We start from the raw sequence: 24,047 nt of genomic DNA on the forward strand, positions 1-24,047 counted from the left end.
GCCCACATCTTTCCATCCCATTACAACCATACCAGTAACAGCCACCATCATCTCTTACCTGATATACAGCCTCCTAACTTTTCCCTCTTACTCTTATATTTCCCTGGCTATATTTCTTTATCAGTATATTAGCCAAAGTTGCAATCTTAAGTATAAATTAGGTTTTGTCATTTCCTTGCTTATAAATTCTTTACTCTATGTTTTTCCTTTTGATTAGGAAAAAAAGAACTTACCATAATTAACAACACTTCATAAATTGCACCTACCCTTGTTCCTAGGACCATCTTTCCAAACTTCCCCCCACAGTTAGTACTCTCTCTCTCTCTAAGTAAGGTATTTTGATTCTTCATGCAGACCATATTTCTGTGATGCCACTTAGAAATGCACATATGATTTATGTGTTAAAAATTCTGTACTGCACACTTCATGTGATTAATTCATAGTCATTCTCAATGGCTCCACCTAAATACTGTTTCCTTTAAGAAGTTCTGCTTGATTCTGTACTCAGTTAAATCCCCTTACATGTGTTCCAGGTAATTCATGATTCCCCTATGTCACTTCTATCAATTTATTCTAGTTATTTAGACTTAAAGTCCTGGTCGAAGGAGAAGCTTTTAATAAATAAAAGAGCAGTCTCACTTTCAAAGTATTTGAAACTAAACGTGAAGGTAAACTTACTCAAGTTGCAACTTAGTTCTAACTTATCTCAATTCTTGACTGGATTAAGATCAGCCTCTTACCCGATTTGCTGAAACAACAGCTAGGACCCTCCCTAAGAGAATATAACAAAGTTCAGTCACAACAGTTTTTATATACAATCAAAATTTAAGAGATGTGAAGAAACCAGATAGTGTGCCTCATAATCAAGAGAAAAAAGAGCCAGCCAATGGAATATTAGAAACAGGCCTACAGATTACTTAAAAAATATAATTACTGAGGACTTTATTTATTGTAAATAAAAGAAGAAAAAACAAATTTAAAGAAAATAGAGAAAACAATTAAAAAGGGAGTGAAAAGAGGAAATTTTAGTAGTTAAATTAATCTATTAAAAGAACCAAATGGGAATTCTAGAATTGAAAAGTATTATATCTGGCCTTATTAACTCTAGACGACTAGGCACAGAAGAAAACAGGATTAGTAATCTCAAAAACTGGTTAATAGAAATTACCCAAGCCAAATCACAGAGGTAAAATAGTAAATAAAAGGCAAGTGAGGAGAGACTTTTAGGAAGATGGTGAAATAGAATAGGCTGAGTTCATATCTCCCTATAACAACTAGAGAAAGGACAGAAAACAACCAGAGCAGCAGTTCTGGGGTATAAGTGACCACAGAGGGACTTCTACATTATATAGGGAGGACTTGAGTGAAAAAGCAGAGAAATTGCAATTGAGAGGACAAGATGAGTTTACACAATTCTGACTGCACCTGAGGCAGGCTGTGACAGGCAGGCCAGAACAGGTGCTGAAGGAGTGATGCATTCCCACACTCCTTTCTCAGCTTGGGAGATTCCCCCTCTCAGCACCACAGCTGGGAGCTCCATGTGGGAACCCAGAATCCAGCAGTCTCAGTTTACATATGCACAGAGACCTTGCTGCAGTGCACGGTGCCTACACCTCACCCCTGAGATATATCACTGTGGCTGCCTGTTTTTGATGGAGACTTGTGGGCCCTTCCCTTGGGAGGAGGTAGGGATGCAGAGCTGATCTCATAATTGGCTGGTCAAAGAAACACCCTGGGTCCCGGTACATCTACCCTTTCTCCATGGAGGCCCAAAGCACTCATAGTGGACATGGGCAGAGAGTTGGGCATGAGGGAATGAGCTGCACTACACTGTGGCACTGAGGCACTCCTGAGCTGGCTGTGGGCAGGGGAATTTGAGACTCTCAGATAATTCCATGTGGTAACCTGAGAATCGCAAGACCCATCATGCCCACAAGCAGATTTTCCACCAAGGTACACAGTGTCTATCTCTACCCTCCACCCCTGGATTGGTGGCTTTCAGAGCACGTGGAGATCTAAGGCCTTAATTGGACTTTGCACCTTGCCTCAGTCCTGCCCACCTGGCTGACACAGCTGGGGAAAGGTGGGGCTGAGATCTGTCCTGTTGGTCTCGTTTCTCTAGAGAACCCTGACTAATACAATCCCCTATCCAATAATGTAGCAATTCCTCAATCTTCAGTGATATTTGGGCAATGTCCATGAAGGTTGAGGAATGATCAAATAAGAGGGAGGAGTTGTAACAGAGAAGTTAGGATTTAACAAAGGATTTTGACTACTGAATCATTATATAGATATTTCTTTTTAGCTTCTCATGTATTTGAACAGCCAGAAAGAAATACCTGAAATTGTTGAACTGTAATTAATACTATACTTTGATATTTGCTCTAAAATTGCTTGTTAAGTTGTACCTTAAAATGCATCACATTTCTGTATATATGTTATATTTCACAATAAAAGTGTTTAAAAAAGGCAAGTAAATGAAAGACATGTAATACTGCTTAAAAATGAAAATGCAATTGGAGTTCCATAGGGAACTTAGAGAATTTATCATATTTCTCAGTTGATCAAACAGAAGCAAAATTTCAAGAAAGGGTATAGAAGATTTGAACAACTTGAATAACTTTTTCAGTTTGTTAATGCTGCTGGAATGCACTATACCAGAAATGGGTTGGTTTTTATGAAGGGGATTTATTAAGTTACAGGTTTACAGTTCTAAAGCCATATAAATGTCCAAACTAAGGCATCCAGAGAAAGATACCATGACTCTGAAGAAAAGGCCAAAGGCATCCAGGGTTTCTCTGTCACATGAGAAGGCACATGGTAATGTCTGCTGGCTTTCTCTCCTGGCTTCTCATTTCAAATGCTTCCCCAGGGTGTTTTCTTTCTGCATCTCCAAATATTTGTGTATTGACTCTGAGCTTTTTCCAAAATGGTTCCTCTTAAAGGATTCCAGTATGCAGATTAACACCCACCTTGAATGAATAGAAATAGATCTCCAAGGAAACCACCTAACCAAAAGTTCCCACCCACAGTTGGGTGGGTCACATCTCCACGGAAACATCGTAATCAAAAGTTCCACCATACAATATTGAATCAGGATTGAAAGAACATGGCTTTTCTGGGGGTACATGACAGTTTCAAACCAGCTCAATAGCCACCTCAAGTAAATGAAGTATATAGACCTCTGCAGTGAACATCTGTGTGATACACATTCATTTCATGTACATTTGAAACATTCAGCAAAGTGATACATATGCTGAGCCACACAGAAAATCCCAATAAAATATTAAGTGTCTGAAGCAGTACCGAGTATATTCTTTCAAGCAATGTAATTAAACTAGAAGTAAGTGACAAAAATATCAATATAAAAGTCTCATATGATTAAAAATTAAGCACCACCCCTCTAAATATCCTATGCATCAAAAAAATCACAATGGGTATTAGAAATCATTTAAACTGAATGGTAAGTAGGAACTGCAATGTATAAAAATTTGTGGGTACAACTAAAGCAAATGTAAGGATTTAAATTTAAGCTAATATTTCCAACTTGAGAAGTTAGACAAACAAGAGCAAATTAAATCTTACAAATTAGAAAAGAGAAATTATAAGGATGAGAGCAGATAATGGAATAAAAGCCAAAAACAGTAGACAAAAATTTCAAAGGCAATACTTGGATCTTTGAAGAAATTAATAAAATTGATTAACCCATAGCTAGACTGATCTAAAAATGATACATATAGAGAGATGAAGAGCTACATACATCAAGGGAGGATAAATACAATCACCAATATCAGGAATTTTTTTAAAAGGCATCTCATTATGGATCTTTTAAATATTATAAAAGTGAGAGAATATTATGGACCAATTTCCCCCATGAGAGAAGAAAATTATTAAAACTGGCATAAAAAATAGAAGATACGAATAGTATTATATATGTTAAGGGAATTGAATCCATAATTTCAAATAGTCCTAAAATGTCTAGTACAGAATCTCTTTGTTTCACTGGTGAATCACCAGTTTCAAGAAGATACTGCAGTACATATAGTATGAGAAAAGGCTCAAGAACAGAATATGTAAAGAAATCCTTTAAATCAATTAACATGAGTAAAACATAAACTGTTTTTTAAATGGGCAAAAGTCTCAAGCAGCATCTCCACAAAAGGAAATTTCCAGTTGGCTTATAAGCATATAAGCAGGTTCTCAGCATCTTTAGTAATCAGGGAAATGCACAAACACAATGAGGCATATCACCACAATGGCTACAAGGAATATTCTTAACATGGTGTGATTACATCTTTCCTCAAAATAACTTAATTTGGATAATTAACTAAAACATTGTAATACTTTTGGTGAGCTGGATATGAACCTGGCCACATCATCTTGGTGGTTGTATTTGGTATATCAATCCTATGAAAACCTCTCCATTTAAAGCTACTTCCTCAGATCCTAGGAAGCAGCTGAATGTCAGTACTTACAGACTACATCCTGTGGTCTGAGAATCCAAATGGCCCCAAAGACATCTGCTGACCCCCGTGACAAGTATCTGGGTCATAAATAGAATTTAATTCCACAGGTTTGGTTTCTTGCTGTTTTTTTTTTTCTTTCTCGTTATGGCAGGTTTGTACCATCAAGGCTACATGAAAAATATGCCTTTTGGCCAGCACAATAATCTTTATTACCAACAAATACAATAATTTATTTCACACTTCATTACAACTATCATTTAATAAATTGTTAGCAATGCTCAACTGAAAGTATCAGTAGATATTTATAAATGCATCCAGGGTGTAGGAATAACATTTATTTTATTTTTTTTGGTCAGCACACTATTTAACATCTCTTAGTTAATGAAAGATTAAATGAAAAATCTGAGAATTGCATGGATCATCTCTGCCAGTGGAAGATTATTGATATTCTCAATTCAGACATGATCTCAACACAACACTAAAGCCCCAGGAGGTACATGACATAAATTTAGAAACTCTTCATGTTGTATTTTTTATCTTGCATATGAAGGTTTAGTTGCATAGAAGTTTTCTCAAACTTTTTTCTGATTTTGCTTCCCTCTACTCAAAAATCTGTAGTGGGGTTCTGCTCAGACTTAAGGATTCATTGACCTGTCATAAATTCAGAATGAGCAGAACCTTACCTAAAACCCTTTTTATGTTTCATGGAGCTTGTGTGATCTTTTACACAAATTCCAGATACTGTACTTGTACCCACATTTTAAAGGTATTAGATGTTCTATAGATGTGGTGATTATCCCAGCTAGCTCTGTTATCAGCCTTTTGGTATGTTTTTATGTTGTTCATTTGGAGAGTCAGGGCAAAAGACAGATGATATAGCAGTTGTGTTTTTAATAATTGCAGCTTAAACTATCCAGTAATTTTTAGTCCTTAAAAGGTATTTGAAGAAGCTACGTAGAGTTACTGAAGAGTTTCTTTCTATCTCTAATGAGATATTCTGGTACTTTTCTAGTTCTGTCTCTGGTTCAGTAGAACTGTTTCAAAGTGGTATGTGACCATCTGATGCAGAGTCTGGGTTTTTCTATAATAAAATCCCCTTGCCATATGCAGGAGTTGCGGACTTGCTACTCGTAAGAGTGAAGCAAGTAGGTGAATAAAACTACCTTGATGTGGGAGCATTTTCCTGTAGGAGTTCAGTCTTGATGAAAGTGTCAGTGCAGGAATTGGACTCCTAGGAGGGTTATAGTGTCCCCTGACAGGACCTGCCAACTACTTCTGGGCGATAATGTTGGCACTATTTGAGGTGGCGCGAAGGATGTCTGCCTTCTGATCTATTTGGGCAAGTAGCTAAGCCATGGAGAGGTTGGGTGATTAAAAAAGACACAAGGGATTCTTGATTAAACTGAAGACTTCATTTGGGAACCAAAAACATTAAATAATCTCCTGGACATAAAGCCACATATTTTCCCTGAAAATTATGCATCTTTTTCCAGCAAAATGTTGTTGGGTATTATGTTTTTGAGGAATGATCATAGATGAATATGTGGAGGTGTTGTTTATTGAAATACAGTACTAGAAATTTAAAGACCTGAAGCACATTTAAAATTCCAACTCTTATTTCAGTTTTTTTTTAAAGATTGTGAAATTATCAAAAATGCACATGAATTAAGTTTTAATATACTGTATGATGGGTAGATAAGGCTGTCCGTTGTACCATTTCTTTCTTTGAGTTCTCAGGCATGGTTTTGGCAGTGCAAGAACTCTGTAACCTTAACAAATTCAATAAAAAATAAACATAAAGAAAAAAATCTGTAGTAGATCCCATTGTTTGAATTGAGATAGTGATCCTTTTTTTTCTTTGAATTGGATCAAGACTTACTACACTTTGAGTCAGTCACTAAACATTTATTACAGATTGAAATTAATGTTTTAATTATAATTGCACTTACATATATTCTGTTTTTCCAACTGGATCATAAACTCATTGAAGCAGGCACAGCAATCTATAAGCAATTAGAAGAAGTAAATGGAAAGCTGCAACTCTTTGCGATTATTGGCTTCTATAAAAATGCATTTGGCAACATATTATAGGAAAAAGAAAAGATCACAAAAGAACTGCTCATTTGGTAAGCAGGAATGAAAGAGAATGCAAGAAAAGTAGAACTCTGAGACCTAGAAGAATTGGAAAAGCTGACTTCTTCTAGATGTAAGAAATAATACATGAAAATCAGTCTTTAGAAACAAGAGCTCCTAGAAACCCAGCCTTGTGGCAAATCTCAATTTAAGGTTGTAGAATTACAAGTATATAGCTTCAAAGTAGCTACCAGTTAGTAGAGAGAGAGAAGTCTGCCTAGGTTTAAGGATGCAATAAAATAGAGCATATTTGAGGATTATATCGAGTAGAGAACTTTGTGTGTGGTACATGTAACTAACTAGAAACAAAGCTTGGAAACAAAGCTAACAAGCTTTTTGAGAGGAAACGTATTGCTTAAAAAAAGAAAAGCCATGAGTAAACATTTCTTTAATATTAAAATAGGCTTGGGTCTCCTCCAATTCATGCAGGAACATGTTCCAGAACCAAAAAGGCATATTACTTAACAACCCCCTTCAGATATCACTGTGGAAGATAATGAACAAGACCCCTCCCTGTTGGGGGATAAATGGGGCTATAATGATAAATGGAAAATGGAGTCTAATTAGGAAACTTCTGTACTGCAAGTTTGAGAAAGTTTACAATCCCTGCACCATAGTAATATATTGTGTATCAACAACTCCTGAATTTCCTCCATTCTTCCTTTGTCACATAGGAGCTGTATTATGGCTACTGTCCATACTCTACCATTGAATACTGTGTGTGCATATAGGGAGGAGTGGCAAGTAATTTGCCTTGTTCATAAATTTCTATACCAAGAGGAGCCATATCTAGACCTGATGGATAGGACTTTATAATAACTGGAAATTTTGATCTGAATGCAGTGACTTATGGAGCTCTGGTGTTGTCCTAGGAAGGTAGGGAGTAAGTAGATTCTATATATGGGAGGGAGATTGAGACAGATATTTGATGACTGGCACATGGCACAGAAGATATTTCCCCAACTTTTTTGCATTTAGGTTGATCTCCATGACTTAGTTCTGGATTTTGGAATGTCGGTTTAAGTGATATGTATGTGTGCCACTTCCAGGGCTGGCCTACAAAAATCCCTGGCATGATCCTCCAAGCTATCTTTCCCTTGGAGACCATGTATTAAAGATGGTACAGCAAGAAATAGAAGGAGTCTGACTCCCTAAAAGCTGACTTGAAGCAGAGCTCTTGGACCCATCTCACCCCCAATGACCATATTGGATTATGATTAGAGTTAGTCATAAACTTTGGGTAAGGCTACAAATTGGAGGTTGTTTTTATAGTAGTTAACATAGTTTGGCCAACATTTTTCTCTTCAGTATGTTGCTCTTCAAGACTATTAGAAATGAAAGATATGCTCAGCACCAAAGAAGCAATGTGTGGTACATATTATACTTTTTTAACTGAAATGTATAGATATATTTCAGTAGAGTTTTACTCTATAGAACAGACATACCTCAGAGATACTGCAGATCTGTTTTCAGATGATCGCAGTAAAGTGAGTATCACAATAAATGTCACAATTTTGGGGTTATCCTAGTGTATATAAAAATTGTGTCTATGCTATATTGTAGTCTATTAAGTGTGCAACAGCATTATGTCTAAAACCCCAATGTACATACCTTAATTTATAAATACTTTTTTGCTAAAAAAATGCTAGCCATCACCTGAGCCTTGAGTGAGTTATAATTTTTTGCTGGTGGAGGGTCTTGCTTGATGCTGATGGCTGCTGACTGATCAGGCCGTGGCTGCTGAAGGTTGGAGTGGCTGTGGAAATTTCTTCAACAGTGAAGTTTGCCACATAAATTGACTCTTCCTTTCACAGAAGGTATCTCTGTAGCATAAAATGGTGTTTTATAGTGCTTTACCTATAGCAGAACTTAGAGTTAGTTTTTTCACACCCTGCCACTGCCTTATCAATTAAGTTTATGGAATATTCTAATATTCCATTGTCATTTCAACAATATTCGCAGCATCTTTACCAGGAGTAGATTTCATCTCAAGAAATCATTTTCTTTACTTATCTATAAGAAGCAACTCTTCACCTATTCAAGTTTTATCATGAGATTGCAGCAATTTAGTCACATCTTCAGGCCGCTTTTCAAATTATAATTACCTTGCTATTTCCACCACATCTGAAGTTACTTCCTCCACTGAAGTCTTCAATCCCCTCAAAGTTATCCATGAGGATTGGAATCAACTTCCTCCACACTACTGTTAATGTTGGTATTTTGACTGGTCCCTATGAATTAAGACTATTCTTAATGGCAGCTAGTATGGTGAATTCTTTCCAGAGTGCTTTCAGTTGAGTTTGCACAGATCATTAGAGAACAACTATCTGTGTAGCTCTAGCCTTACAAAATGTATTTCTTCAATAATAAGACTTGAAAGTCATCATTAATCCATGATCCATGGGCTGCAGAATGGATGTTGTGTTAGCAGGTCTGAAAACAACATTAATCTCACTTTACATCTCCATCAGAACTCTTGGGTGACCAGGTATATTGTCAGTGATCAATAATATTTTGAAAGGGAGCTTTTGTTCTGAGAAATACACTTCAGCAGTGGGCTGGACATGTTCAGTAAACCATGTTGTCAACAGATGTGCTATTATCCAGGCTTTCGTAGAGCACAGGCAGAATGGATTTAATGTAATGCTTAAGGATCCTAGAATTTTCAAAATGGTGAACGAACATTAGCTTCAACTTAAAGTCACTAGCTTCATTAGCACCTAAGAAGAGAATCAGCCTGCCCTTTGAAGTTTTGAAGCCAGACATTTATTTCTCTCTAGCTATGAAAGTCCTGGATGGCATTTTCTTCCAATATAAGCTGTGTTGTCAACATTAAAAATCTGTTGTTTAGTGTACCCACTTTTACCAGTGATCTTAGCAAGATCTTCTAGATAACCTGGTATAGCTTCTACATCAGCACTTGCTGTTTCACCTTGTACTTTGATGTTATGAAGATGGCTTCTTTCCTTAAACTTCACAAAACAACCTCTGTTAGACTCAAACTTTTCTTCTGCAGCTTCCTCACCCCTCTCAGTCTTCATATAATCGAAGGGAGTTTGGGCCAGCCTTGCTCTGGATTATTAGGCTTTGGTTTAAGGGAATGCCGTGGCTGGTTTGATCTATCCAGACCACTAAATCTTTCTCTGTACCAGCAGTATGGCTGTTTCACTTTCTTATCATTTGTGTATTCATTGGAGTAATTTCCTCCAATAACATTTCCTCTGTATTCAAAACTTGGTTAACTGGTGCAAGAGGCCTACCTTTCAGCCTGTCAGCTTTTGACATGCCTACCTCACTGAGCTTAATTATTTCCAGCTTTTGATTTAAAGTGAGGGATGTGTGACTCTTCCTTTTACTAGAACACTTAAGGCCATTGTATGTTTATTTATTGGCCTAATTTCATTATTGTTACATCTTAGGGAAAGGGAGGTCCGAGGAGAGGGAAAGAGATGGGAGAACAGTCAATTAGTGAAGCAATTAGAATGTATACATCATTTATTAAGTTTGCCATCTTATGTGGGTGTGATTCATGGTGCCCCCCAAAGATTAGAATAATAAAAACACTGAACACTGTAACAGATATAGTAACAACTATAAAACTTGAAATATTGTAAGAAATACCAAAAACCATGCAGAATTATGAAGTGAGCACATGCTGTTGGAAAAATGGTGCTAATAGACTTGCTCAAAGCAGGGTTGCCACAAACCTTCAGTTTAAAAAAAAAAAAGTAATGACTCAAAGTGTAATAAAGCAAAGCACGATAAAATGAGGTGTATCTCTACATGCATGTTATTTCCCACACATCCTTCAAATTTTTGCTCTACTTTTTGATCCTGATATGATTTAATCTAACAACACTCAACGATACTGAAAGTGTTTAGTTGTTTTTTATTTTTAAGTTTCCCTAAGAGTTCCTCTTCAACCGGTCTTGCAAAATCCATAGGGATGCCTATTCATATGTTTTTTGGAAGATGCCAAGATCATACTATACCAGAAATGAATTTCAGGATTAGCAACACAGTAGCAAACTCTGCCGAACCCATCATCTACTCAATGAAAGACAATTTTGGGGGGAAATTCTCATATTAATAAACATAATATTATCTTCTCAGTACCACACAATTTCACATTTACTTATTAATTTATTATTTAAATTTTATTTGTTAGTTATCAGTTGGATGTCAGATATTGTGCTAAGCCCTAAGGACACGTTGATGAATAAAATGTCATTCTTGTTAGAAGTTTTAAATGTGGTTGGAAACACACAGCTGTCCCATTTGCATAGTAAGTGGCTTGTAGGCAGTTTGATGGTTTTAGGGGAAAATGCATTAGTATATTTTGTATTTTTTTCCACTTATTTCACACATCCTCTGATGTTACATTTTTTAAGGTTTAGCAAAAACTACTAGTAGTGATGTGATAAGTTTATTGTGATTAACATACTTTTAGGGTAAAGTGTTTCTCATCTAATTTTGTAACATTCTAATGCTACTCCTTACATTTGCAAAATTTTTTTGATTTGACTTTTACTATTTTTTTGGGTTATATATCACATTGTCATGAAAATAAAAGTCTTTCAAAACCTGTCTATTAAAATCTAAAAGAAATTAATGGCTAATATTTGGAGATACAGTTTTATTGGAGACACAATCCTTTTTCCCTAAATCTTCAGAATATTGTTAAGATGCTTTGTCAATGAGTGACATAAATTCATCAAATATATGTCATTTTCAAAGTACCGTGACCTTTCTTATATTCCAAATAACATTTTCAGAATAGAGTAAAACAAAGCTTTCCAGTTTAAGAAGACATCATTCAAAGGGGCAGAACCAGATACAAGCCACATTATTTCTGAGGTAGTAAAACCTGCACACTTTCTGAAATATATTTCAAAGAGAAGGCAGAATGATCAAATGATAGTATTTTTTAATCTCATAGCGCATTTGCATATTGTATTCGTTCAATTACTATTTTGTACTCACAGATTTTTACATTGCAGTTGGGTACAACAACTGACTTCCCATTTAAGGAATGATCATTTTGAGAAGCATGATATAAACTGGAGATAGCACTCAGTTAATAACTAACATAATTTCAGCTTTGTTATCAATAAGGAAAGACCTTGCTACGTGGAACAAGAGTTTGCATAAAATGATAGTCCACTTAAGCACATTAATTAGAGAAAACAGTTGGAAGTCAATATGTCTACTAATTTCGATTCATTGATGAAGAAAATAATTAAAATTGAAAAAACAATAAAATTTTGCCTCTGATGGTATGCTTTTTCAGCATCATATACACAGAGTTTGCTGACTGTGAAGACAGAAACTCACATGAGTATCTGATAGGAGTAAAGAAGGTTTGTTTAAAAAAATTTCTTCAGGTTACTGATACTGTCGAAGGAATATTCAGGAGATTGAGTAACATAACTTGATATTTTAGAACCAAACTATTATGACTTTAAGTGCCACACCATCAGGATTTCTAAAAGGAGTTGAATTGTCTTCTAAATTACTTCATTGTCTAGAGATTAGCTTTTTTAATAACATTCATTGGAAAGAACCAGTCAATCATGTATGATTGGACATAGTTAAGAATCTCATTAAATTTATGCAACAGGACATAAAGAAATGCTTCCAAGCACTAAGTCCATTAAGAGGTTGATCAAGAAGCAGTAGCTACTCTCACCCAAGTTAAAACCTTACCACCCATAGCTGCTGCGTGTGATTGTGGTTGACAATTAGTATATGACAGAATGCTGAGTGGCCTTACACTGAGAGACCTCTCAGTAATTCCTGGGTCCATTTGCAATCCAAATAACCAAAACTACTTGACAGAGACATCAAACATTTCCTTTTTCAAAGGTGTTAATTGTAGTTAGTTTTCTAATTTAGGGGAAATAAAGAAGGACGAGAAACTGATTTGGTTCAAGCTATCTCTTACTAAATTACATATAGAACAGTAACTGCAAATTTTAAAATAAGGTGCAATTGTACTGTTATTTAAAATTATTGTGGACCTCCCTCCATATTAATTGAGGCTGCTTCCATCCCAGACCTTAGATACATCTGCAGTAAAAATTCTTCAAGCCCTGTCTTGGCAGTTGTTTAGCAAACTTCTCAGACTCATATTGTTCTCTTTGCTTCCTGCTTTATTTCTTGGTTCCCAGAATCCAAGATGATTAACCAAGAGTCTAGACCAAGGAAGAAACAAGTCTCCAAATACTTACCCAGTCTGTCTTATATCACACGACCTTTCCTGTTTACACACCTTTTGAATTTGAACCAGATTTCTCATTCTCCTTTTTCTTTGGCTGGGGCATTTGCTCTGGCCAGAGGACAATCCCCAGAGGCTAATGTGAATGCTCCATGGGACGTGGAATCTGACAATTAGCTCCTTTCTAGTGAAATTACCATTTGCCATTGAAGGCTTAGGTCCCAGGGATTCTGATGACAGAAGTAGCCATATACCTAGAAGAATATAAATAGCTTCCGGTAATTAAGAATGCAGATTAATTTTTATTCTTACCTAGTACCAATTTCTGAGGCCAGGTGGATATCCCAGATAGTGGTCATAGCAGAAAAGAGAGAGCATACATATTCAAAAAGATTTCATTGAAAATGAATTTGTTGAATAAATCACTTACAGAGGTGTGGTCAGGGTTACAAGATCTAGTAAGGCATGTGAGATATCTAGGGTCCAGCAGAAATGCTGTTACTGCCTGTAGACCCAGAAGAGAATGAACTAGATTTCCAGAGCCTGGTGAAAGCTGAAGCTTCTGACAGGCTTCCTAGCCATAGAGGAATGCAAATCACTGGGTGAACATCGGCATAACACAGGAGCAGTGTGAGACAGCGGAACCTGGACACAGTTGGCTTTTCTTGAATGAATGTATACTTTCATTCAAACTTTAATTTGGGCATTTTCATGGCCTTAGAACTGTGCATTTATAACCTAAGATGCCTTTGTAAAGCCATTCCATTTCTGGTATATTGCATTCTGGCAGCTTTAGCAAACTGAAACACCATATTACCTAGCAATCCACTCCTAGATAGGAAGTGAAAACCTGTGCTCACATACAAAATACTGCATGTGAATATTTATAGTCACATTTTTTATTTAAAATATTGATATTTATTAATTTTAATTTGTATTTTACCTTCAGTTTCTTTTATCTGCAAATTTATTTTTTTTAACTTTTTTGTGGTATAGTATAAGATATATACAAAGCAAAGAAATAAAAAGCCATAGTTTTCAAAGTACTCTTCAAAAGGTAGTTACAGCAGGCAGAATTCTCGCCTGCCATGCCAAAGACCCGGGTTCAATTCCTAGTGCCCACCCATGCAAAAAATAAAAAATAAATAAAAATAAAAGCAGTTATAGGACAGATCCCAAAGTTTGTCCTGGGCTACAAAATACGATCCTCTCAGATTTTTCCTTCTAGCTGCTCCAAAATATAGAAGGCTAGAAGGCTTAGATATTTTTTTTTATCACCACAATTCACTTTTTTCCTTTCTTTTTTGTGAAAATAACATATATACAAAAAAGCAATGAATTTCAAAGCACAATGCCACAATTAGTTGTAGAACATATTTCAGAGTTTGGCATGGGTTATAATTCCACAATATGGGGTTTTTACTTCTACCTGCTCTAAGATACTGAAGACTAAAAGGGATATCAACTTAATGGTTCAGCAATCATATTCATTTGTTAAAGCCTATCTTCTCTGTATAACTCCACCATCACCTTTGATCTTTCTGTCCCTTTCTTTAGGGGTGTTTGGGCTATGGCCATTCTAACTTTTTCATGTTGGAAGGGTCTGTCACTAATATGGGGTAGGGGGATGGAACTATCTGATGTTCTGGAGAGGCTGGGCCCTCTAGGGTTCAGGGCTTATCTGGTCATGGGACCCATCTGGAGGTTGTAGGTTTCTGGAAAATTCCACTAGTTCCTGGAACCCTTGTGGACTCTTATTTATTGCCTGAGGTGTTCTTTAAGATTGGCTAGAATGGTCCCGGTTGGGGGTTGGCAGGTTATGATAGGCAAGGTGTAACTGAAGCTTGTGTAAAAAGCAACTTCCAGAGTAGCCTCTCGACTCTATTTGAACTCTCTCTGCCACTGATATTGTTAGTTACATTTCTTTTCCCCTTTTTGATCAGGATGGAATTGTTGATCCCACAGTTCCAGGGCCGGATTCATCCCTGGGAGTCATCTCCCATGTCACCAGGGAGACTTTCACCCTTGCATGTCATGTCCCATGTAGGAGGAAGGACAATGATTTCACTTGTATACTGGCTTTATTTATAATCAACAAAAATTGGAGAATGGCTAGAAAAACAAAACGAAACTATGGTGCATCCATGTAATAGAGTACTGCTCAGCAATGTAAAGAAATACTGCAAAAACGTGGATAACTGTCCAATGATTTATGCTATGTGAAAGAAGCCAGATTCAAAAGGCTACTTAAGCAAAACTATAGAAGCCAGAAAACTGGTTAGTGTTCCCCAATAGCATTGGATGGGGAGAGTTTGACTACAAATGGTCACATGGAAATTTTGGTGTGATGGAACTGTTCTATGTCCTGATTATAGTTGCATTACTCTATGCAATTGCCAACATTTGAAGAACAGAACATTAAAAAAAAAGTGTGCACTTTATTCTATTTAAATTACACCTTACTAATTGGGGGAAAAAAAAGAGATTATTTTCTTCCAAAGGGACAGTGGTGCCTGGAAGAACAGATAACAAACAAGCCACCTTGTGCATGATTCAGTTTGCTTATTTGTGGTATCTAGATGCTTCCCCATCTTTTAGATTGCTGGCTTCTCTCTGGAACAGCTTTAGACTTCCCCTTAATTGACTTACTGTTTCTTCTTGACTACGCTGCTCTCTTATTTCATACATAGCCTGATACCCAGCCACAACAACTGTGTTAACAGCCCACCACTCCTCAGGACTTCATTTCTATTTTAAATCTTTAATGTCACAATGTGGCATACCAGTATTTTTTGAATCATTTGTTCACTGACAACATTGATTTTCAAGGAAATGATGAAAAATTACTGATCTGGAGAAGGTGACTTCCCCTATTTGGATCATAACTCAGTAACAGTATTTACCTTTCCTCAAGCTTATACCAATATTGATGATCTACAATCAGAGAATGCAACTATCATTAAAATATATTATATTCATTATAATGTTTTACCTGTTATATGCTATAAATAATTATAAAACCAAATAACTGCTATTTATGCAATGCCCACCAAGTTATAAGCATAGTTTATTCTCATAAAGTATTATCAATCTCATTGTAAAAATGAAGCAACTGAGAACCCAGTAGTTTTCATAGCTAGCTCAAGGCCACACAAGTTAGTAAATGGCTAATCGTGTGTGATTAAACATACTGGGATTTGCACATTTGTTTCACCATACAGTTTCAGGGTCGGTGATTACAGGCTAGCTAGGAAGGTACTCCTTCCCCAGTGGGACTAGTCCAAAGACTGCCTGTGTGGATAATGGAAATACCCACTGCATAAGGAGACTTTGTGTTCAGCAAAGGAAATACATATTTAAGAGGTAACTCCTAATGGTCTGCTTGACCACCCTATTGTAAATTGTACCCACCCCTGCTTTTCCTGTCCCCTTCTATTTATTTAATTATGGTCTTTGCTCTTCACTAGTTTGGAAGCTCCATGAAAACAGAGATTTTTATCTGATCTATTTGCTGACATTCCCTAGTGCTTAGAATAGCACCTGATATAAAGTAAGCACTCAATAAATAATTGTTGAATGAGTAAATACATATTTTATATTACAGAGATCCTTCTTAATTTCAGAAAGTGTTTACTGTGGCTTCTTACACTCTAAGAATACTGTTGGTTTTTCTTCTCATGTACCTGTATTGAAATGAAGGTAAATTTAAAACTATCAAATCAACTTCATGAGGAATAATAAAAATATCAGACACATTCATTCAGAATATCCCTCTACCCAGGATATGGGTTTTTAAAATTATCATTATTCGTGGTATTAAGAAAGATTATTTTCCATTAGCTACTTAGAGATCAGTTATGAGGTAGAGCTGTGAGTTAAAACATCCGTAAGTAACTGACTTGTACTTACTATGCTACTGAAAATGAGAGAGGAAATATATGTATACATATATCATACCCTCCATCACTCTTGCCAGGAACTATAAAATTATTCCATAAATTTGATCTTGAACCACTAATCTAAATCTTGTATTTTGTCATCCACAGTGATTCACAGTTACATAGCTTACTGGTAAGAAGTAGATGCCAGACTTAAATTTTGGAATCAGACAAATCAGAGGATCTAATCTTTTTACTCTGTAACCCTGCCTGTGAATTTAAATAGCCTCAGTTTGTCATTTTGTCTGTCTTTGGTGGAAATCACCATGCTGACTTTCCTGCTTGGATTGCCTGTGTGAGCTGTCATATTTCACAACTGAGGTGATTATTGGCCCCTAGGAATTTCTGATTGAATTCCTGTTGAATAGTTTTCTCTGATTCAATGTTGGAAATCACATTTTGCTATCTTCTTTTCCCCCAGATCTGTACTTTCATAGCCACCATTAGCATTGGGAAGTGTTCTATAGGGCAACACACTTGCAGAAATAGGAACTTAGTTAGTGGAGATCTCTGTCTACACTTTGTTGGCGGCATAATTTAGTAGAATTGTGGGTTTGTATTTTTTTGAAGTGCAGATGAAGAAAGGATGGACTGTGTTCCATCCTTTCCTCCACAAATGAGAGGAATTCTTTGTAATCTATAAAGGCCTTTATATAATCTCAGTTGTATACACTTTTTAAGATGTGCCAAATACTAATTATTAGGAAGGATCTAGGATGGAGCCAAACCTTGAAAAAGGGCATGTTCTTCTCTAAGTCAAAACTGATTGCACACACACATATATTTGAGTTTAATTACAAAAAAATTCCATGTTTTTTCTGTTTATAAATTATGAGGCAATCTGGTAGTGGTATTTTGTTTTGTTCTTGATACAAAAAACTAACTTTGACTTAAGAAAGCCACAGATATAACCAACCTTATTAACTCTGCTGCTAATGAATGCTATCAAAGAACCTTACAGGATTATTCTGTAGGTTTTTTTACCTTTGCATGATGAGTAGCTTCAAATAGTATCCCATTTCTCATTACTGGTTGGATGTCATCTAAAAGCTGAGTAATAGCAGCTACTGTTCCTAATAAAAGAGTATTAGATAAAAGAAGATAAACAGCCTCATAATTACCTAATGAGTGTTTTTTACCAAGGTAGTTCTAAGGTCAAGAGAGGAGTCCAGAATAGTTTCCTGCTTTCACAATTTAAAAAAACCTCTTATCCTGAACACCTTTCATGTAATTATTTTCGTTTTCTTTTGCACACATAGACACCCAGTTTTTGCACACCATTTTCATTTCAGAAGAAACTTTCTATGCATTCTTTAGCCATGCACATAAATATACCTAGAATGAAAATATTTGAAAGCATTTGAAGTGAAATGATTTTCAGGTTGTCTGTATTGTATTCCACTACTCTCTTTCCAGGTCCAAAATTTGGGTTCATGACAGTTTTGAAAGGGAGCTGGATAAAGAAGTATTATGACACCAACTGCAAGGAAAAAACAGTAAGAGTTTTTGGTATTTCCAGAGTCTTTATATACTTCTCATTAAAATTCCTTTGAGTATAAGCCACCGCCTGTATGTCACAATCATACTCTGTATGACAGTTTAATGCTGAGTATTATCAGAGGACATACTTAACTTTGAGTAGATTTATAAATAAGTGTTATCATTTCAAATTTTACATGTAAAATACTATCTTCTGAATATAATTTCTATTATTCCCAAAGTTTTTTATTTTTCTATATTGCTATTATAAATCAACTTATTGTATAAAAGTCACAATTTCTAGTTTAAGTCAATTTATGAGATAAACTGTATTTTTATTTTGAGAATTAAATAATTGATTGCTCTGTTTTGTTTTCCATACTTCAGAAGATCAAAGAAAATAACATACATAAATATGCATAGGGATATTTGTAAATGGCTTGTGAGTTAAAATGTTTTCTAGGAAAGAAAAGGGAAACATGCATAATAGATGCACATCTTCCACAATCAAAACTAACATGAAATTTGTCTGAACAACCTTGGCAATTAAAGGATATTTATTTCACTATAATTTGTAATAGGGTTAGGAAAAGAAATCATTGATAATCATTTTATTCTTACCACAAATCTAAAACATTCTGTTCATAGTTTCAGATAGGAGTTTTTCTAAGCCATGTTTAAATGGCTTACAATAGCTATTAAATAAATAATTAGTATTTGGAAAATTATTTTAACCAATTTTTTCTCTCTTCTCTCACAAGATAAGTTATTTCTGAAAGTGATACCACTGCACTTGGATAATTTACAGTAAACACATCCTCTTAATCACATCACAGACACTTAAATAGATTTGTGAAACCATTTTAAAAATCAATACTTAGCTCTTAGGTGATGAATTAATTAATGGAGTGTGAATACTTGAAGTCTACATTACCCATCATGCACTGTGGCTTTTCATAACATCAGTGGAAACAGTTTAAAAGTAACAAAATGTTACCAGTTGGGAAAGTGCTTATAAAAATTTATCAATTCCTGCTTCCCAATGAGAATATTCTGGTGAAAACTGTTTTTAGTAAGAAATATGATTCAGTTATTTTCAGCGATATAAAGCAATGGAATGAAGGAGTGTTGTTGATAAATGAAATCCAGAGAGAAAATAATCAGGGCTGTCTCAGCTCTTTTTCATTGATCAGGCAAAGACACATGAAATGTTAGAAATTTTCAGCTTTGAGGATTGAGGAACGGCATTTTAGACTTTCCTCCATCAATTTAAAAGTCTGTTTCTGAAAAATTGTTCATATTTTTGTAACTTAATTTGGATTTATTTGATCTGTTTCCTTTTCCAGTACTTCTTTCCACTTCCTAGGGGGAAAAAAACTTCTTCCTCCTTTCTCTGCAAGGAAGTATAATGGTATGCTGCTCCTTGACTTTAATAAGTTACACTCTAGTTGGATAATAGTTTGAAGCATACCACCATTAACAAGAAAGGAGTAATCCAAATGGGAAAGTTGTATGTTTTGGGGGCAAAATATATCGTTTGGGGGATGATCTTTAAGGAAATGAGTGCCAGATTACAATATACAATTTGAATTTGAATAATTCTAGTTTGAGCTATGATTTGGTTCCAACCTAAGCTCCCACTGAGAACAGCTAGTAAAATTTTTTTTAAAACGTTCTTAAAATGGTGTGTTTAATGACATTGGAGAACTATTGCAACGATCAAGACTCATGGGACAAAATTCAGAGAAGGGCAGACCATGCAGAGGGGAAAGAAACCACTCTTAACCTTAGGACATTAACTGATTATGGATACAGTTCTGGAAAGATCCAGAGAGCCTCTACTAAGAGGCAGAGTAATCAGCAGAGACTTTGGCATCTTACAGGAACAAGGGAAAAAAAATTGTAGATTGAAGGAGCCAAGACCCTAGTGAAAAGGGGGAGAGGGATGAAGAGTGAAATAACTATGTATAGCAATCTGTCAGTTTTTCCTTCAAATTATTTACCAAATTTTAAAGATGCACAGGTAGTAGACTAAAAAGGCAAATAGATGAAAGGCATGATGACTTTGGTGCTGGCAGGGTCACTGGTGAATGTTCTAGATTCTCAATTATTAACTCTTAGATAGAAATTTTACCAAAATTATATTCATATTCTAACTGGATTAAAGGTATTAGCCACCATTCTTAGTTTAGGAAAGTAAAAAATATGGCCTCTGTGGAGAATAAAAAGAGACAAAAAAAGAAACAAATATCTCCCAGTCTGCTACATTTAAAAAATACACAATATTTTTTCTTCGATCAAAAGTTAGTAGCCATGGTGTGATGTCATCCCCTGAAAAAATTCTGCAGAGACTCGGCAAATACAAGGACAAATCCCACTTGCTTAGAACTCTGGAAGATGGTAGAGATGGAGACTGACTCCATAAATGCTGAATCAAAGAAAGAGAAAAATATCAGATAGGTCCCGATTTGACAATCAATGGATTGTCCTGATACACTGGTCCTCTTCCCTCTCCCACTCAGTGCCATACAGCTAGGGAGTTGCTCAGAGGCAGCAGCCAAGATCCCTCCCTCCCACTATACAGACTATAAAGCCCCCGTTCTAGTCTGCTAGCTGCCAGAATGCAACATACCAGAAATGGAATGGCTTTTAAAAAAGGGAATTTAATAAGTTGCTAGTTTACAGTTCTAAGACTGAGATAATGTCCCAACTAAAGCAAGTCTGTAGAAATGTCCAATCTAAGACATCCAGTGAAAGATACCTTGGTTCAAGAAGGCCGATGAAGTTCAGGGTTTCTCTCTCAAGTGAGAAGGCCCATGGTGAACACAGTTACAGTTTCTCTCTCATCTGGAAGGGCATATGGTGATCCTGGCATTATCTGCTAGCTCCTTCCTTCTTCATCTCCAAAGGTCACTGGCTGTTGAACTCTACTTCTCATGGCTATGTCATTCTGCTCTGCTCTCTTTGAATCGCTCTTTCTCCAAGATGTTTCCTCTTTTATAGGACTTCAGAAACTAATCAAGACCCACCCAAATGGGTAGAGACATGTCATCACCTAATCCAGCTTAACAACCACTCTTGATTTGGTTACATCTTCAGGGAGATAATCTAATTACATACAGTATTGAATAGGAATTATTCTTCCTTTATGAAATGGGATTTTGATTAAAACATGGCTTTTCTAGGGTCCATACATCCTTTCAAACCAGCACAGCCCCCACAGCTTACCTTAGAAGCCTACTCATATCTAGGCAACAGGGTCCAAGTCTACAGAGACTCAGAACAGAACAGAAGCTGCTGAGGAATGCTACATGGAAAAGATCCCCAGGGTAGGAAGGAGAGATACTGAGGCAGAAGGGCTGCTGTCAAATGGTGCACTCACTAAGTCCAGTTCTGGTCAACTAGACCCCCTATGCAAAATGAACTTTTCTGGACTGACCTACCATTCTGGAATGAATCATCTGGCTCCCCAAGGTGGAATACCATAATGAGGAAGACAATGGAGGTAGGAAAGCCTCACAGAGAAGGAAAAGGAGGGGAGGGGGGTAAACTGAACTGCTCTAAGACAGGAGAATTCTAGAACTGACAGGTGTAAGGAAAACAGGACACTGAGTGAGGGAGAGAATTTGAACAAATAAAATCATGGCAGCTGGGGAGAAAGTTCTGCACAAAAACAAACAGAACAGATCAAGATTCCCAGAGAAAGAATAGAGGATAGGAAGCTTTCTCCTGGAGATGAAACAATTACACAAAAAGTACAATCTTAAAAATTGCGCTGCATATCCAGGGCAAGAATCAAATGAAGAAGAACTGAGAAAACTTGATCAGTTTGACTCAGGCTGTTCTAAAGATCCAGAATAAATCGGACCAAGAATGAAATAAAAGTCTAACACAAAGCCGGTCAGCAATGAAACCTGAGACAAGAGGTAGAAACTGAGTTTCAGAGTTACCTTATCAAGATACTCAGATTCATAGACCCTGATGAAAAATTACAAGCCTTTCTGAAAAATAGCAAAATATGGCTCAGTTAAGGGAATAAGTTAAAACTACAGAGAAGTCATAGAATTTTGAAACAACTAACCGAAGATGTTCAAACAAATCTAAATCAATTCAAGGAGATGAAGTAAAATATGCATAAAGAGATAAGGGTATTAAGAAGACAATGAGTGAACATAAAGAAGAACTAAAAAGTATAAAAAGAAACATAAGGGAAATTATGGGGATGAAAGGCACAATAGTAGAGATTAAAATACACTAGAGACATACAGCAGCAGATTTGAACAGGCAGAAGAAAGAATCAGCAAGCTAGAAGGCCGGTCAATTGGAATCATACAGTCAGAAGAACAGATAGAGAAAAGAGCACAACAAAATTGAGCAGTATCTCAGGGAACTGAGTGGACAGCACAAAGTGCATATACGTAGGTGTCATGGATGTCCCAGTAGGAGAAGAAAAGAGAAAAGGGGCAGAAAGAATATTTGATGCCATAGGGCTGAAAATTTCCCAACTTGTATGAAAGACAGATTATAAATGTGCCAGAAGCACATATTCTCCAAAAAGTGTAACTCCTAAATCACTTACTCTGCAACACATATTAATCAGAATGCCAACTGCTAAAGATAAAGAGAGGATTATAAAAGCAGCACAAGCAAAGTGATTCATCACCTACAGGGAATCCTCCATAAGACAAAGTGCCAATTTCTCATAACACAACATGGAGGTGTGAAGGCAGTTGTATGATATATTTAAGGAACTGAAGGAGAAAAATTGCAAGCCAAAAATTCAAAAATGAGGGTGAGTTCAAACACTCACAGATAATCAGAAGCTGAGAGTTTGTCAACAAAAGACTTCCCTTACAAGAATTTCTAAAAGGAGTTCTGTAGGTTGAAAGGAAAAAAGCAGAGAAGAGAGGCTTGGAATACTGTGAAAGAATGAAGATTATCAGTAAGGGTAACTACAAGGGTCAATGCAAAGCCTAAGAGTACGGTATTCTCAATATACAACTCTACTCTTTAATTCCTATAAAGAGTCAGAATAAAATTGCACAAGGAAAAGGCATATTTCTTTATAATGGACATTGTAAAATATAAAGTAATAAATTTAGATAAAAGCAATATAAAGAGTGGAAACAGAGGGATATAGGAACAGAGAATGTGTATGCTATTGAAGTTAAGTTAGTATCTTTTTAAATTACTAGGTTATAGATATAGGTTGTACAATATAAACTCTGGAGTAACCATAAAGAAAATATTTAAAAATATATACAGAAACAGAAATGAGGAAGGGATCAGTCAGATACATCACAAAAGTTCAACTTCACAGAAAAGAAGGTTATAATAAAGTTAAAGAGTTAAAAAAAAAAAAGTGTGGTATATAAATACCAAAGGACAAAATGGCTAAAGTAAGTGCTACCTTTACTATAATAACACTGAATGTTGAAGGATTAAGCTTCCCAAACAAAACAAACAAACAGATTGGCAGAATGGATAAAAAATCATGATCCAACTATATGTTGTTTGTAAGAGATTCACCTTAGACCCAAACCCACAAAGTCGGTGAAAGTGAAAGAAGACTCTGTATACTAATAAAAGGGGAAATCCGCCAAGAAGAAATAATAATCATAAATCATAACCCTAACTGCAGTGCCCCACAGTACACCAAAACTAAAGAGAGAAATAGACATCTCTACAATAATAGTTGCAGACATCAATACACAACTCTCATCAGTAGATAGAATTTCTAGAGAAAGGATCAACAGACAGCTTGAATAATATGATCAATGAACTAGATATAATAGACGTATTCAGATCATTGCA

The 24,047-nt window shown here is 36.0% G+C and overlaps 1 long non-coding RNA gene across 3 annotated transcripts in view; it reads left to right on the forward strand.

Annotated features, from left to right (window-relative positions):
- The window catches only part of LOC143669099 (uncharacterized), a 94,120-nt gene that overhangs the window by 33,455 nt on the left and 36,618 nt on the right, over nt 1-24,047 (forward strand). For all 3 annotated transcript variants that reach the window (XR_013168706.1, XR_013168705.1, XR_013168707.1), the window contains exon 3: nt 18,171-18,250. This is a non-coding gene — a long non-coding RNA (uncharacterized LOC143669099). The remainder of the gene's footprint in view (nt 1-18,170; nt 18,251-24,047) is intronic.

This window comes from Tamandua tetradactyla, chromosome 25 (genome assembly GCF_023851605.1).
Source record: "Tamandua tetradactyla isolate mTamTet1 chromosome 25, mTamTet1.pri, whole genome shotgun sequence".
NCBI lineage: Eukaryota > Metazoa > Chordata > Mammalia > Pilosa > Myrmecophagidae > Tamandua > Tamandua tetradactyla.